Raw genomic sequence first — 18,919 nt, forward strand, 5'->3', positions numbered from 1 at the left:
TAGTTTCTGGATATATTTGATGTTCTAATGAATGTGCATCATTTGTGGATCATTTGCATTATATGTACCGGTATGGGATGGTGACATATCAGGGATGGATTAGCTCAAAAAAAGCTAAGTCCAACCCCTTCATACATAAGGAATGGATTAACTAAAATAGTTAAATCCTACATGGATGTATGTCGTATCAACTAAAACAGTTGAACGACATAATGGATATTTGTTTTATCTTTCTACCCTATGAAGGAATTTATATATATATATTTATGATACCGTGATACGAGCTTGAGTCTCCTGATCACGGTTAGGGCGCGTATATCGCAAAGGTTGAGTAGCTGGATATAACTAATGTTCCCTGGTAGGTCTAGGTACTTGGCCGCTGAAAAACGTGTTTTATAGGTCACCTTCTACCCAGGTTCAACTATGTTATAGGCTAGTGAGCATCCTATAGTGTGTATTTATACATATATGGACTATTGTAGATATTGCCGAGCTATCTAGGATGTATCTGCATATCGGGTTTATGTACGGATTGTAGTAGGATGGAACTTGCATGTTGGCCTGACTCACCTTTATTTTTCAGGTGTTCGTGAGTACCAGGCTTAGGGTTTGATCGTGGTGATGCAGATACAGTCACTCACTCTTCCAATTACATAGGATTTTCTTTCTTATTTTGGTTTTGGATTTTAATTCTGTAAATGTTTTACCAGTTGGAATTATTAGGGGTCCACTAGATGGATTCCCGAGTTGTACAGATTTGAAGGATTTAAATGTTATTAATTTATTATTTTAAATTGAGGATTTTTATTTTAGACTTCTTTCAGCGTTTTGATATTTTATTCTTAATTCAAATTTTATTCCTGCTTGTTTACATATTGATTGTCTGATATCCCTCGGATCTGTGCTCGGACTTGATCACCCGTGGCTCTAGAATCGAGGGGTATCACAGTTGGTATCAGAGCACTCCAGGTTCTAGTGTCCTTAGGAGTGTCTTTTGTTAGAAGTCTTCCGCGTTGCGTCTCTTAAAAACTTAGAGCCATATTAGGATTCGTTGTACTCTTTTACGGTTCATTAGGAGGAGCTCCTGATGTCAATTATATTCCATAATTATGGAATAGTTGACACTAGATGGAGGATGGGGTCTGCGGCGATAGCAAATCAGACCGAAGGAGTAGAGGAGTACGTTATCGAGTTCTCTATCAGAAGCAGAACTTGGGATTTAAGGTTTATTTCTGGTTGGCACTACTTTTAGAAGTATAAGCCAATGAGGGATGCAGGAGTGTGTTTTAGGTCCCCGTATAAAGGGACTAACACGATTTTAGTTTTTCTCATAAAGGAGACAACCGAGGAATAGGAGTCCAAAGAGGATTCTAGTGGAGGAGATTTCAACAAACCCAAGAAAGAGGGTATTAAATGTTGAAAATCAAGGATCACGTGAAAGTGATCTTGTTCGCTAATAGTATAATGAACGATACTCATAGAGTTGAGGTGGATAGTTAACCTTGTGTATTACCTTTAAATGAGGTAGATAAAGGGAACTCTTCAGGGGTTTGGGAATCGGATGAAGTTCTTCTCAGAACGAAGCAAAGATTATATAGCACGTTCCGGGGAGTATGAGGATTAGGTTTTGACGATCTAAGTTGCTTTATATAGCTACATTAAACGGTTTGTATCCTGTGTATAAGGAGGATGAAGGTTAAGCCTTTGGCATTTGCTGAGGCAAGTGGAGTTGGTTTTGAGCTATGTTTCGGGGTTGGGTGATTACCTCCGAAACTGTAGAAAGGAGATTGTGAACCAATCGGGTAAAGTTGATTTCTAAAAGAGATTTTCTTTGCTAGGAGGAACGATGTTTTACGTAGGAGTTTATTGTGTTTTATTGTGTGTGCTTTATGTGTTTCTTTTTTGTCAAGTATCAGTTAATTACCGTTTTGGAGGAATAACGTTAATTAAGCTAGGATTGTAGGCATGTGATCATAGGATTTGGTTAGTATATCTAACTTTAGTCAATCAAATGAACCTAGACATGCGTGGTTGTAGTATGTGTTCAGGATGGGATAAGAAAAACCAGCAGTTTTGAGTCAAATGATATAGATTCATTGGATAAGCTGTAACGTCATGCTGGTTTATCGAAGGAACTAGCTTGGCTGAATATCTTCTAGGAAAATTTTAAACCGGTGTTCCTAAGTTAGTAAGAGGATTTTGGTACTGGTTTAAGTACTTGTTGGAATGACACCGACTGAGGATAATAGACGAATTTACTAGTCATCAGTCAATTCTTAATCAAGAATTTTATCCTCATCAGGGGGTGTCATTAGGAGGAGGTGCTGGCGATGCATATCAAGGAGGAGGCAGAGCCACTCATTTGCACAAATAATATGGAATTTTTTTTTTTAGGTAATGGTTCGCAATAAATAGTTGTTGCTCGGAAATTGTTGACTATTTGAAGGATGAAAAGATTTCCATATGCGGTTGCAGTTAGACGGGATTTTTAATAGACACTTACTTGTGTTAGGAAAGTAAGATGTCAAAGACTTGAAGATGAGACCGAACATCTAATATCTGTCTCAAAGTCTGATGTTTGGTAAATAATCTAGATGGACCGTTAGAGATCATTAGATCCTTGCGGCCACTTCTCATGCTAGAGCGGGACTGACAGAGTAGTTTCCACGGATTTAGATGGGAGATTACGGATTCTACACAAGGGATAGGATTCTGGTTGGGAGATCGTTGACTGATAAAATTAAATCAGTTTCATTTTGTCTATTTTGGGAACTAGTAAGATATCAGTTCCTACGAATAGCGCGGATCACGAGATGGCTTAGATGGATAGATGTGGTGATTCACATTTTGCGTTAAGCTACGTCTGGTGGAAGTAATAGGGAAGAGGATGATCTTAATAACCGATCTGGTAATTGAACCTTCAATGGTTATTGCACAATCCGTTGTGGTTTAACATATGGAAAATATTACACCTGCGGTTACCAGGGAAATGGAAGTGGTTAACTTAGAATATTTGAGCTGACCCCACAGGAAGTAGTACCTTACTCAGATGAGTTTAAGGTACTGAAGGAAGATTGGTAGTTATCTTTCTGCTTCTAGGAAGGTCGGAGTGACTAAGCTGTAAAATTCATAAATTTTACAGTGCAGTCAAATAGTTATGAGTTGCATCACGACATACAATGTTAGTTTTGGTGCGATACGGATAGGGACATGTACATAATTGTCTCCAAGAGTATCATCTTTTAGTAGGGTGGAAAATTGATACTTGGATATCACTAGAGGTTTTAGCCCTTTCCTATATCGAAATGGGAGTAGGACTAATCAGGAGGGGATGGTTGGTAGAAATTACCGACATTAGTTGGAAGTTTACATCTCTCTGGATTAAAAGTCGTGGTTATGGAAGTTCGAGGGTGGACATCACTATTAGTGGTGTTTGTTTTGGCGTGTTGTGTCAATTCTACATTGTACTGATAATGGAGTTGTAGTATGTGGTTATCTCTTATAAGAGGTAAACATTGTTATGTCAATGGAGTTTTTTGAAGATGTGGGAGCAACAACTGTGTTTTGCATCTCTAAACGGGACATTTAGTCGAAATATAGTGTTTGATCATGGCAAATATGCTTAGGATATACCTCCTAGGTGGGCGTGGGTAATTAAAAACATTATTTAGCTTTTTTGATATTATCTGTGCTATTGTTGGCACAAGGAGGTTCGTGCAACAATGTTTGGGATTTTGCATAGTAAGTTGTGCCGATCTCTCACTAGTTGGTCTGGCATGGAAGCGAGGTTATCTGATAAGACCTTGACTTTATGTAAGGATATATCGGAGAAACATACTCTCTTTTGGTAATGAGTGCGCACAGTTTGGAGGTGACAGTCAGATTTTGTGGAAAGTTGAACTCGTACATAGGAGTTCTTTATCAGGAAATGGTTGTTTTGGAGGATGGTCAGTTTTCTGTATTACACTGCCTTTTCACGGATTTTGTTAATCAAGTTAGGCAGTTGTTTATATTATAGCTTTACCAACTTGTTAAGCGCTGGATGCATAGGGATTTTATGTGTTTGTTCTATGGAACTTGAAGGAATATGGATTGTTACCATTCGCTAAATATGGGTATGATTGGATTGTTGATAGATACAACCTAGGAGTTGTACATTTATGCTATATTTCTTTTACATGGAAAATTAGTATATTGTTGGTTATGTTGGGAATTCGGTAGAGCTCATCTAAAAGAGGCTCTACCACACGAAAACGGAAATAAATTTCTGAAAGACATTAATTCAGAGTTTCGTGAATTCCGAGGACGGAATTCCTTTTGTCAAGGGGGAAGAATGTAATACCCCAAGTTTTCAAAAGGATAAAAAAGGGAATTTAAATTTAATTATGTGACTTATGTGGTTTATTTGCCTAGTTGATTTAGTATTTTTTTAAAAAAATTAATTGGTTATTTGTTTTTATTTGCATTTTAATTATTTGTTTTTATGTGCATTTTAATTAATTGCTTTTCTGTGCATTTAATTATTTATTGACTTGAAATTTGGTATGTGTTTGGAGTGATTTATTTTATATTTATTTATTTGTTTTCCTGTATTTGTTTTAAGTATAATTAATTAGTTGGTTATTTAATACAGATATAGTTATTATGAACGTGATTGTTTTGGGCACTTGTTTAATACTAGGTTTGGGTGATATTTAAGTTAGGGTTTAATTTGTAGATATATAAGTGGTAGCCGACATAATGAGTGGTGGAATTAGGATTAGGGTTTGATAGAGCCTATATATATAGAACGATTTATGTCTGCAAGGGTTTTGAGAAAACCCTATTCACGTTATATCTGGAGAGGGGAAAACAGAGGTTCTGGAATTTTTTTTGAGCATAAACAGATGGGGGGATTTGAGATATGAAGTAAAGGAATTTCTCGTGGTGAGCCAAGAAGTAACAGAGGTAAAAGGCAATGACCAGGGGAGGAAGGGAGGGTCTTGAGTTTGCCGGAATTTGCAGACGGAGGTTGAAAGGTTTCAAACCGAAACCTAAAGGCAAGTTTCAGACTATCTCTTTCTTGTAAACTTGTGTTTAGTGCATTCTTTATAGTCTCCAGTGTTAATTCAACTTTAAAACTAATGGTTGATGCATGTGTAACAGACTGTAATTTGTTGTGTTTAAAGAACTGGAATCGGTTTCCTGCATACTGTGTTTGTGTATGAATTGAGACATTTGTAAATTAATTTATAGTGGAAGATGAAGAGGTTCTAGGACTTTAGGAACTTAGACAGAACGCTAGGAATGTAATTAAACTTTAAAACGATTATTTATGCAAAATGAACCAAGCTGAAATCTATTTTTACGTTTTTGTGTTTCTGAAATTGTTCTTTGCTTCAACTGCTGCGACAAGGATTTAAGCTTCTGTAAATCAAATCCTAAGGGGATGTCAGGAGGTTCTAAGACTGTGTGGATGTAAATTGAACTCTAGGAAGTTTAAAAATCTGTATCAAAGGTGGGACAGATGGCTGGAATGGCACTGGAACCGAAGACGAAGGTCAGAGACGAAGGAACAGGCTCTCAAGGAGAGAGAGCCGGCTCCCTATGTGAGGGAGCCGGCTCCTAAGCAAGTAGATCCAGCTCTCCATGAGGGAGAGCCGGCTCTGGAAGATAAAGAGCCGGCTCCCTTGAACAATTACCCCTTCGGGGGTATTTTTGGCATTTTTCTGCCTTTGGGGCCTTAAACGAAGTTTCTGGAAATTAAAGGGCGTTCTAAATAATTAAAATTTACCTTTTAGAACCTTTAAACAGTGAGTTTATATTGGGGTTTGATTCTAAGGGGCATCATGAACATAAACAATAGTAATGTGTATGCTGTCCGGAAGAAAGGAAGGGAGACTAACAGGCGAGTTGTTTTAGCAAAATTCAATAAACTGTTATAACGGATATTTCTGGGACTTTATATCAACAATGTCTAAGATATATTTAAGTTCCAAGAGGGTTGGTTAGGTTGTGGTTGTGGACATCGTGTAATTTAAATACATGGCTGTGTGCTGATAGGAGTGAAAGAGATTTTATTTGCTGGTTTGTTTTAACCAGTTTACATGAGTGGGTATAAAGTACCATTGGGGTTTTACACAATGTGCAGTGAGACTTCTTAGTGTCATATGATATTAGGCACAGGTTTTAGGATGCAGGATTAAAAAGGGACGTCATGTGTTATAAACGTTAACTTTCATGCCGTCAGGGATTGAGGAGGGTTTCACTACTAGTCTCTGTTGTAATAATTTAAATGAACTAGTATGAGAGGATGGTTTGGGATTTCTAGCATAATGTACTCAGTTCATAAGTCTGATAATCATTATACCCTGCTATGGTTGTTAATTGATGAACTGATTTAATTTCTGTTTTGTCAATTGGATGGATGTGGATAATTTAAATTGTTTAACAGTACTATAACAATTTAACAGGAGTTTTATGATTATAATCCTATACTGGATGCGTAATAGGATCTTAATAATACCTGTTTTCTATTATGCTAGTTTCTGGATATATTTGATGTTCTAATGAATGTGCATCGTTTGTGGATCATTTGCATTATATGTACCGGTATGGGACGGTGACATATCAGGGATGGATTAAATCAAAAAAAGCTAAGTCCTACCCCTTCATACATAAGGAATGGATTAACTAAAACAGTTAAATCCTATATGGATGCATGTCCTGTCAACTAAAACCGTTGAACGACATAATGGATGTTTGTTTTATCTTTCTGCACTAGGAAGGAATTTATATATATATTTATGGTACCGTGATACGAGCTTGAGTCTCCTGATCACGGTTAGGGCTCGTATATCACAAAGGTTGAGTAGCTGGATATAACTAATGTTCCCCGGTAGGTCTAGGTACTTGGCCGCTGAAAAGCGTGTTTTATAGGTCACCTTCTACCCAGGCTGAACTATGTTATAGGCTAGTGAGCATCCTATAGTGTGTATTTATATATATATGGACTATTGTAGATATTGCCGAGCTATCTAGGATATATCTGCGTATCGGGTTTATGTACGGATTGTAGTAGGATGGAACTTGCATGTAGGCCTTACCCACCTTTATTTTTCAGGTGTTCGTGAGTACCAGGCTTAGGGTTTGATCGTGGTGATGCAGATACAGTCACTCACTCTTCCGATTACATAGGTTTTTCTTTCTTATTTTGGTTTTGGATTTTAATTCTGTAAATGTTTTACCAGTTGAAATTATTAGGGGTCCACTGGATGGATTCCCGAGTTGTACAGATTTGAAGGATTTAAATGTTATTAATTTATTATTTTAAATTGAGGATTTTTATTTTAGAATTCTTTCAGCGTTTTGATATTTTATTCTTAATTCAAATTTTTATCCTGCTTGTTTACATATTGATTGTCTGATATCCCTCGGATCTGTGCTCGGACTTGATCACCCGTGGCTCTAGAATCGAGGGGTATAACATACAATAAGGTAGAATTTAATTAAATCTCTAAATTCTAAATCAACTCTAAATGGTCCCAAATTAATATATACTAGTAAACAAGCCCTAGTCATTACAAATATCAAGTGAAAAACTTAATTAAGCCAGTGGAACCACTAAATAGATTTTAATTAATTCTTTTAATTAAAATTTCTAGATTTTCATACTTATCCAAATGCTCTCAAATTTAAGCATGTTAAAGAACATGCTAAGACTTAGTTTAAAAGCATATCACAAGTTAATTTCAAGCAAGGTACATCCATGAGAATTAAACTTTCACAAAAGATAATTATTAAATAAAAAGTTAAATTCTTATTCAAAAAATTTCAATTTAATATATGTTAACAAACACACCAAAGCCTAATTTTCTAGCATGCCACAATTTAATTCTAAGTTATATATCATCATGAAAATTAAATCTTAACCACAGAAAATAATTAAATTAAATTCTAGATTATGAACAAAAGCATGCATACAAGTTGTATAAGTATCAATAGCATGCAAGTCAACAAAAATATAAACTATAACATCCCCTACCTCCATTTGAGAGGAAATCTCAAATCCCCACCGAAAGAAAAATGCTCCAAATCCTACGATACTCTTAGGTTTTGTCGGGGACAACGAGGTGAACATTAAACACCAAGGAGGTACCATGAAAAACTCAACTCGTCTTCAAACCCGAACTCAAAAAATGGCCAAAAATGAACTCTAATAAGGGGGAAAGATGCGCGTAGTCAAGGCGAGCATAAAACACTAAGTCACTACGATTTTTTACCAAAGGGAGAAGCTTCAAAAGAGGAGAGAGAAGGTGGCAGCCCCATTGTTTTCCATGGCTACCAGCCAAGAGGGAGGAAGAAGATGGAAAAAGTGATCTTTCACTTTAAGACATTCTATTTATAGTAAAACCCTAAAAGTGTCCCGAACTGGCCTCGCTGGGTCCGAAAAAGTGAAATCTGAGCAGACAAATACAAATGGCAAAACTTTGTGAATGAAAAAGAACTGAAATGAAAAAAGATGAATAACGGAAGAAATGACGTCGAAAACTGAATCCCGAGCAGAAAGTTATGCCCCGAACAAGTTCGGTGGCAACCGGGGCCATAAACCCTAAAACTAGAGAAAAATAACCAAAAGGAAATTCTATGAGTACATGACTCGACAAAAAGTGAAAATGAATCCCATATGAGGATCCAGGCTTAAAACAAGGCATTTAGCAATAACTTTCATTAATTGCACAATGGCCCCTTTAAAAAGTGAAAACTGCACAACTGGCCCAGAATGAAAATATCTTCCAAATATATTTTCTTAAAAACCCATAAAATAAAATATCTTCAAAGATATTTATGAAAAACACCCCAAGAAAAGAAAAGATTTCTAAGGAACTATGCATCCATGCCCCTATGGACACCGGGAGCAACCAGAGTACTTTTCTGCAAAAGTAAAGATACATATTTCGTGAAAATCACTTAGAATGAAGATACGTGAAATCAAAAACCAACTCCGAACACAAAAAGTGAGGTTATGCCAACAAAGTGACAAACGGGGAAAAGACAAAATAGGGAAAAGGACGAAAAGTGAATAGTGCCCAAAAAGTGAAAATATGAAAATGACGCAGTCCTTAAAGAAAGTTGTCAATCCAAGGAAAAGAGTCTCGGAAATCATTCCAGAGCATTTGAGATGACACTAAGTGACGAGAAACTGAACTCAGAAAAGAAAAGATCAACGAAAAAAAAATATCCGTGAAAATCTGAGAAAAAGGAAAGGAAGGAAAATGACTGGGTTATTACAACCACTATCGCCGTTGTCACCACCACCACCACCACCACCTTCCACCTACACCACTACCGCCTTCCACCACTCCCACCACCACCACTATCATCGTTTTCCACCACCACCACATCGCCATCACTGTTGCCACCTCCGCCAATACCGTTACCTCCATCGCCATCGCCATCGCCACCACCACCGACCTCTACCACCGCCACCGTATTCCACCACTGCCGTTACCTCCAATGCCTTCCACCACCACCACCATCATCACCTCCATTCTGAACACCAAATGCAGTATCATATCCCATTCTCATTCTCATTCCATTCCTACTTGCATTTCATTCCATTCTTGCACACCAAACGCAGCATCAGAGTAAACACAAGAGTAAAAGTTCAAATGAAGGCTTATTGCTATGATTTTTACTAGTGTAGAAGCTAGCTTGGAGGTCTGAGTTTGGTATGAGCTGTTGTGGTGCTGAGACAAGGTTGAGACAAATGTAACTTATTATTTTACATCTGCAGAGAGTATGTTTGTGACCATCTTTTAGCTGTATTTGATTTTGATGTCTCCGAACTGTGTATTAGCTTTTTTACTAGTTTAGCTTGTTGATCTCAACTTAATATCACTATATCTTTTTATGAGTTGCATTATTATCATCTGATTAAGTTTCTAGAGTTGAATCAAGGGTGTTGAAGTTGAGGTTTGCACAGAAATAAGGTCAACACAGATATTGACCTTGTGAAACCCTAGTTCTTAGGTTCTACAGAACTGAACCTATATCAGTGTTGGAATTGTGTATTCAAGCCATATTCATCTTGATGATCATCTGAGCATGTCTGTATTGAAGATATAAGGTTGTGGATTTCATTTTTGAGTTTGTGGGTCACGATTTTCCTATTTTACCCCTCAAACCCTAGTTGCAGCAGAATGAAGGTAGGGTGTTTGTATTGATACTTTGAGCTGGTTATTAATTCTTATTTTGTGTAATAACTTGAGTATTGTTGTAATACATCTTTTTTTATATATTTGGTGAGTTGTGAGAGCTTGCAGGATCCAAGCAGGGCTGCTTAAGACAGGGGGAGTGCAGAGTGTACTCAGTGGTGCTAGTGTGTGTGTAGAAGCTATGAAAGCTAGTGTTTCATATTGTGCAAGGGTGTGTGCAGAAAGTGATACAACCGAATGTGTAACTACTTGCATACAACCAGTGGAGATTTTATTGGCTAAAGCCAAGAACCAAGGTTTTTCCTTATTAAGAGGGTTTTCCTAGCAAATGCACTGAGTACTTATAAATGTGTGTAAGCTTATTAAATTTGTCATCATCCTTGTCACATTATATTGATCAAACAAAGAAGAAAAGTTTATACGAGAACCTATTCAATGCCACCCCCCCTTCTTGGTTCATCAACATTTGTTTAAAAGCCCTATGTTTACAAAAAGAAAGGGAAGAGAAAAAGAAATCTCTATATTAATTTTTTTTTTTTTTTGACATATGTATGGTTTTTTTCGGGTAAATAAAATTAGAAAATATTAATTGTTTGTTTATTTTAAAAATCAAACGCAAAATAGTTGCCAAAAGATCACAAGTATTTGTCAATTCAGGCTACTAGGGATAGAAAAAGTCGTCCTTAAAGGTGCTCAAACCGTCCCTAATTCCTTTTGGGATGGTTGATGTCTCCATCTCAATATTTAGCGTCCTAAAATGCATTTAGGGACGAACCAATTGCCATGGTATACTAATCCATCCCAAGTATGTATTTGGGACAAAAGAATACTAAGTCCCAAATACTTATTTGGGATAGAGGATTCATATTTGGGACATAATCATTTATGTCCCTAATTCCCTTTTCTTTTTCTTTTTTCCAGGTGGTGGTTAATATGCCTGCTATTCCGTTGGTCCTAATTCCCTTTTGTTTTTTTCTTATACTTATAATGCATGCTGCTATAAGCTTAAGGAGGGGGACAGAAACACGAAAATTTTTCATCGTTTGGCAAATGCTCACAGGAGGGGTAATAATATCGGAAGAATCACGATGGATGGGGAGCTTCTCTCCAAGGAGGAGGATATTTGTAAGGGGGTTACCTCTTTTTTTCAGAACGTGTTTACAGAGATAGAGACAGAGATATGGCGACCTTTGCTTGGTGGCTTGCATTTTGATTTTATCTCTGACTTGGATGGTGTCAATCAAGAAAGGCCTTTTTCTGTGGAGAAAGTGTTAAAGGCTTTGAAGAGCAGCAATGGGGATAAAGCCCCATGTCCGGATGGTTTCTCAATGAGATTTCTTCTTGAAAGCTAGGAGGTGGTGAAGGGGGAGGTCATGGACACTTTCTGTTCTTTTCACTCACGAGGACACTTTGTGTAATACCCCTATATTTTAAATGATTTATTTATTGGGATTATTTATTTTTATTTTTAATTAAAATGATTCGTTTGATTTAATGGGGTTTAATTACTTTTATTTTATTTTTAGATGATTTGTTTTATTTAATTGAGTGCTTAGATTAATTGTCTTATTTTAATTAGATTATATTTCGTGCTTATATTTGTTGAATTGATATGGTGTTTTGCTTCGTGAAATGTTATGATTGAATTGTTGATTTGATTTGTGTGTATTTATGCTTATGTGAATTGATTGTTAATTATTTATAATTATTAGATTTAATTTAATTATTTTATTTATCTAAATTAATGGGTTTGGGCTTAAGAGAGTGGGACCAATGGATATGGTCTTGGGCTTAAATGAAGCTTTGTTGGGTTAATTAATAAAGTCCCATGGTAATGTGATTATTTAAGTGATCATTTTTGTATAATTATAAATATATATAATTATATATATAAATATAATTAATTAATAATTGTTATAAAAGGATATATATATATATATAATATTGATATATATAGTTATATACGATTTAATTAATTAATGATTAATTATGGAAGGTAATATACATACATATATATTATATAATATATGTGTGTGTGTATATATATTAGTTAATAATTATTATTATTATTTATTTGGTAGTCATACTAGTAATAGGATTAGGGTAATATGTATAAATATACACATAAGGTTTTAGGGTTAAAAGGTTTTCATGTTAGAAAAATAAGAAAGGCAGAGAAAAGAATAAGAGAAGGCTGATAAGGAGGAGGCCGGATCTGAGAAAGAGGACGTCGAAATTGGAAGAGACAATCAAAGCTCGGGACATCGGCTTCATTTCGAAACCTTCAGGGTAGTTCTTCTCTAACTTTCCTCTTAGAACTCATAAGGATTTCATCTTGAGTATCAATGTTTAGATTAATTTTATTTCTTTAAAATCATGGTTAGATCGGAATAATTAAAAGTATAAATTATTATATTTGATTTGTGCATTTATCGGATTTTCATTATATATATATAGGTGTTGTATATATTTTAAAATCAAGTTATAGGTTTGATCTATAACCCAAGAGGGTTATTTAGGGTTTATAGAATTTTCTGGATTTATTTTATATTTTTTTTAGAATGGTTTTCAATTATTATTTTTGCAAAAATTAAAGTAATAAACTGTTGGGAGGGGGTTAATCGATGCATCGAAAATGGGATGAGATCTAGTGTGGCGCGGCATACAGCACCTTTGGTGTGCTCAAATAAGGACCGTTTTATGGCTGATGGGTGGACGGATGGATCCAGTGTGATGCGGATCATTTTAATGTGGTGCGCAAGCACATCCAGCGGCTGAGCAAAGTTTATGAAAGGTCGGTCGATCCAGTGCATCACGGCGCATGAAGAGTTGGTACACATGTGCATCTGGACTATTGACTTGTTCTGGTCAATATATAAACGATCTGGTGTGGCGCAGACTATGGAGAGTCAGTGCGCATGCTGATTTAGACCATTGGCTGAGGTAAGATGAAGGAAAATAATCCTGTGAGGTTGAGTATATTTCAGAAAATGAATGCAGCTAATGGTGGAGCGCGTGTAAGTGCGTGAGGGAGTGTGAGAGTGCGTGTGGGCCCGTAAGGTCCCGGAATGTTTTAGTGATAAACCTCCACCATCTCTGCATCGCCCATGGACATGGAAGAGGTCAAAGAGATCCTCAACCTGTCCATAGGCATTGCCATACTATCCAACTTAAGAACTATGAGGTCAAACCATACCTCTGAAACCAACGAATCTGAACTCCCAAAAAACTGATCAATCTTAACCCTCATTAACTACTAGTGCCGGTGTCGGTAGAGGTACAGGTACAGGTGCAGGAATCTGTATCCCCACAAACTATTTAGGAAACAACTCCTGAATGGACTCAGAAATCCCAAGAGCCACTCCCTGTGCAATCTGTTCCTCATTCGTCGGAACCCATGGTGGATTAGCATCCACACCCTGAACTAGAGCTCTAAGCCTCCCTGGACCCCTTATGAGCTCGGTGTCACTAACCTGCTCCTCAACAGCCTGACGTGAAGATTCCCCACGTGTGATAACCATGTTGCTATATGCACGATGAACAAGGTCAATAACAACTCAAGTTATTATGACATAATGCAACGCACTCAGTGAATGCATGAAACATGAAGCACGAAGATGTATGCAACATACAGTAATGCTAAGACAATTAAGGAAAACATTTAAACACTTAAGCACTTATGTACGTAAACATGTGAGCATATCAAAGTATGTTAGCAAGAAGTATGAAATGAACCTAGGAAAACCCGTCCTCCTAAGGTTTTCGAATCATAAGCTTTGATACTGGCGTGTCACTGCACCAACGCTTAAAAATGTGCACTAAAGAGTGTGAGTGTGCAATGTGGCCAAGTTTTAAATTTATAAAAGCCACTACTATCTCTAACTAAAAATATAACTAGGGCAAGTAGGGATCGTCCCAAGGGATTTGAGGCGTGCTTGCAACGGAAACAACGTATAGGGTTAGTAAGTCAAGTGATCAAAAGATGGTGTGTTTGTTTGATTACTTTTTATTTAACTAAACAAGTTCAATGTAAAATAAGCAATTTAAATGAAATTTAGAGAAAACAAGAGAGTGAGATCTTGGGGACTAGAGGTCACCACTAAACATCACCATTCTAGACATTCAATGCATAATTAATGAGGGGAGACATGTGTTGCAATTTGAGAGTGTGTGATTGATTGTTTCAACAAGCATAGATGACCAATTAAGTATATACTGTCTAAGCAACCTAGTAAATAGCACAATACATCAAACTAAGCCATTAATCCTTCCTTTAAGCTCACAATCCAAACACATCACATGTTTAGAGAATAATACTACTTGCATTCATAAGCATGGAACATCAAACAATAAGCATAGATTGTTCTTCTGTCTAACAACTAAGGCAACTACACTACAACTAAGCTAAGGGCATGAAAATTAAACTAAATAAACTAAGGGAGAGGCACAATCCATCAAGACATGAGTATGAACCATCAAATAAACCACAATAGTATTCTATTAAGCACTATGCCATGACACTCTCTAGATCTATAGCATCAACACACATAGACATGCATCAATAACACAAAAACTAGAGATAAACACATGAACATCTATTCTAGCATACATAGACATATGGATAGAAAGAAATGATCAATTGGAAGTATTAAACCACACAAATCATTGAATAAACAAGATTCATATATAAAATAAGTGTCAAAACAAGATTACAACACAAATCCCCTCAAAATAAAAAGCATTAGAGTCTAGAAGGCATGCTTAGGGCTAACTCTAGCCCCAAGAAGATGTTTAGCCACTCATTGAAGTAGCCATCCAACCCTCAAAGGTTATCTCCATGGTAGGAATGACCTCCTTCTTGATGGAAACCCTAGAAGAACGGAAGAACTCCCAAGAATGTGTCTCTAGCCCTTCCTCCTCTCTTTTCTTCCTCTTTAAGTATGTTTCTAAGTATCTATGCAAAAAGTAGCTCAAATCTTTATATAGGTAGGTCAAGTGTCACACCCAATAGTCTGGGCTCGCACACCAAGGTCCTTCCAATGATTGCACTATAAGATAACTTTTTATGAGCTGGAATTTGATTTAATTCGGACTTGAGGAGGTTCGATCAATCGAACTGTGCTGAGATCCATCGAATGCTGCAGAGATTGATCATCCTTGGTGGTGGCTTTTTAAATAAAGACAAATCTCTGAGATATTTTAGGAAAGAGACAAAAGTGGTAGGTGGGGTGGTAGGTGTGGATAAGATCGAATCATTTCAATCGATCTGAGAAATATTGGATCGATCAAACTTGGTGGATTCTTTTATGTAAGGATGAATGCTTGGATCCATCTTGAAGTGTCCAAATCGATCTTGCTCTGATCAATCGAAGTAATGTTGAGATCGATCGAACTTGCTAACTTCCACCACTTTGCTTCATTTTGCTTCCACTTTGCTCTTTTCTTCCATTCAGCTTGAGATTGCTTCTTTTAAGCTCTTATTTGGCTTTATTAACTTATTTTTGGGATAAGTGCCTGAAAAGGGCAATAACATGAAATTTGTCTAAAATGGGAAAGTAAGATAGATAAAAGTCCTAGACTACTTAAGCTTAAGAGGTTTAAATGCGCACTTTTTAGCGCTCATCACACCCCCAAACTTAAATATTGCTAGTCCATAGCAATGAACTACAAAGTAAAGGAATAAAATGAACGACTATACAACTATGAACTAGAAAGCAATAAATGGATAACGCCACTTTCGTAGGAAACACGATTACATATAGCATATGTAACAAACTTTTGAAACCCCTAGGTTACCCCTAGTGGATGAGTGAAGTCTCGTGAGGGTTTCCAGAAATGATACCTACAAACATTAAACTCATTCTCACAAAAGAGGCACCAATATTGCAAACAAGCATTAGAAAAAAACTACCACAAGTATGCAATTTTTCAACCCTTTCTAAGCAATCTCCCAAAATTTCAACATCAAGCAAGCAAATATGATCCTCCACACATCAAGAAAATGATCATACAAATCAAAACAACTACAGAATCCTTTTTGAGTGGACCGACATCAAATGTATTGCTATCTAAGCCAACTAAAGAAATGATCACATCCTTACCCTCAAACTAGCATACAAATCTAGTCCCGATCATCAAAACAAAGAGTGGACCTTTTATTAAAGCTTTATTCATCTAGGTGTGCTTATTCTTTTCACTCGAATTTATATATTTATTTATTTATTTTATTATTATTATTATTATTATTATTATTATTTTTAATCCTAAGGATCAAAGATGGAAGTATGGTGCAATGTGTTGATCTATTAAGCTTTCTAGCGATCCATGAGATCGAGCGTTAGGTCAATGACTCCCTAACCAGACGGCTTTAGGGCATTAGGTGTTCAAACACCCCTAAGGACTTACAAGCTCAAATCAACTAGGCTACAAATCAAAACAACCTCCATCTAATCATTTCTCACTTCTCACATTTTGGGAGAAGTCCCACTTTTTATTGCTTTTGCAACTTTTCTTTTCTTTTTCTTTTTTTTTTTTTTTTTATAGCATTCAATTATTAACCTAGAGTTTGGGCCCTCCCCCTTTCGGCGCGAGAAATGTAGTGCTTAATGAGGCTAAAATCCCAGCTACTCAGTGAAAATGGTTTGTTATCCACTTTTATTAAGATGAAAGCTTTCAATGCACTACTAGTCCAATTGGGATATAACCAATTCAATAATCAACAAAACATGTACCCCACAAATGAATGCTAGTGTGTGCCTGTGCTAGTGTAGAATACTAGAGTGAATCCCAAAACAATCACAAAATCAGGATGATGTGAACCATAAGTGCAAGCAAGATGTTAATCTTTCAAAAAAATTACTCCTAAATGGTATCCACAAGGCATACAAGGAGTATTGGACTCTCAAGTCAAGCAATTTTTAAATTCTAAGCAATATAGTCCTCAAAGATCAAAATCATAGCTAGTCATGGACCAATCATAGAAAATCCCTCAAATATATAAGTCATGCTTAAAATTTTGAATTGAAAGCAAAAACTGCAATTAACACCCATTACCCCCAAACTTAAATGGCACAGTGTCCTCAATATGCAAAGAGAACAAATGAAAGAGTATACCAGTGCAACTAAGGCAATAATGGCAAGGACACAAATATCCAAAGTGGGTGGTATAACCCCCCCAAACTTGGAATTAACTATGGTCCTGAAAAGATGGCACTTGGATAAACCTCATCAGATAACAAAAGGGATAATAACAGTGCACAGTGGACATGCAAATGTAAATGAGATAAGAAATGAACTAAAGAGAGAGGAAAAAGGGTGGCCCTGAAAATTTTCGGGCAGCACTCTCTCACTGAAGTCACTGGGATGCACCTGATAATGGAGTTAATAACAGATAAATACATCAATAGAAGAATCTGACATCCATAAATATCATGCATATGATAGAGAAAATAAAAGCAGTATAAAGTACATCAAAGTACATCACAGTATCTGGCCAACAGACTGGCCGCAAAAATATCAAAATAGTATCAAAAATAGCAGTCAGATATCACAGATATATATAAAGATAAAAGAGAGATAAAAAGACCAGGCAAAGGAGGTAGGGCGAGCGAGGCGTGATCCCCGGATATCTCTGGACATGTCCCGTAGCGCAGTCAGTACATCTGAGCGAAAAGTAATCACATCTATGCTAAGGGAGACCACGTCTGCTCGGAGAGAGATAACATCTACTCTAAGAGAGACAACCTCACCCTCTAATGTCTGAATACACTTTTCTAGGCCGAGTGCCTGTGCTGGAGTATCAGGGATAACTGGATCATGAAACTGAGGTAGATCCTGATCTTGCTCTTGAAAATGAAGTGGCAATCCTGCCGGAGAGTGATGTGGTAGGTCCTCTACTAGAGGCTCTCGCTCTAAATCTATGTCCATATATGCAGTAGCCGCCAGTGCTGTCATCTCCACCTACTCAGCCTCTGCAACCTCCTCTATTGCTAAGAGTGCATCCTGCTCCAGACTCTTAATAAGAGCATTGTAGCTCTTGTTCCAGTCCTTCTTGCCGTAGTGGCAAGCTTCGGACTCAATACGCTCTTGTGGATGGAAAGGGTAGTGCTGGTCCAGCAGAATCTGAGTAATAAAATGAGCAAATGGGAGGTATTTAGCCCGCTTGGGCTTTGCCTTGCTGATATAGTCTGTGTATAGCTTCATCATTACATTCCAGTAAAATGCAAGAATAGAAAACCAGTGCCCTATGTAGAATACATAGAGGGCTGCAAGAAAGTCTGAATGCCTCTGGATTTTATGGCTTGCCATAAATACATTTTGGTATAATACCGAATCAAAGAACCAAAGGTCATCAGGCAGATAAGTCCGGGTGGTGAAAGTCTCACCATCTGCGTAGTGCCAGTAGGAGCAATGGCCATATCTACATCAGAAAGCCTCCTCAAAATGGGATACTCAAGATCTGGAGGGCAGACATGGGGGTACCGAGAAGCTGTGGCTAATGTATCAACTGTAATGCGGATAGGGAAGCCATCAATAGTAGTCTGCAGCTCTGACAGATTACCTGGGATCGGCTGGAGATTTTGGAAGAAGATCCGAACAAGCCGCGGGTAAACAGGATATGTAACTAGGGCCAGTATGGCTGAAATGCCACGGCGGTCAATATCATTAAAGGCTGACCGGGTCATAATAGACCGAGAGAAGAAAGCAATGTTGAACACTGACTC

This window comes from Cornus florida, unplaced genomic scaffold (assembly GCF_030987335.1).
Source record: "Cornus florida cultivar Cherokee Brave unplaced genomic scaffold, ASM3098733v1 CherokeeBrave_3.0.0_Hap2_Chr04, whole genome shotgun sequence".
NCBI lineage: Eukaryota > Viridiplantae > Streptophyta > Magnoliopsida > Cornales > Cornaceae > Cornus > Cornus florida.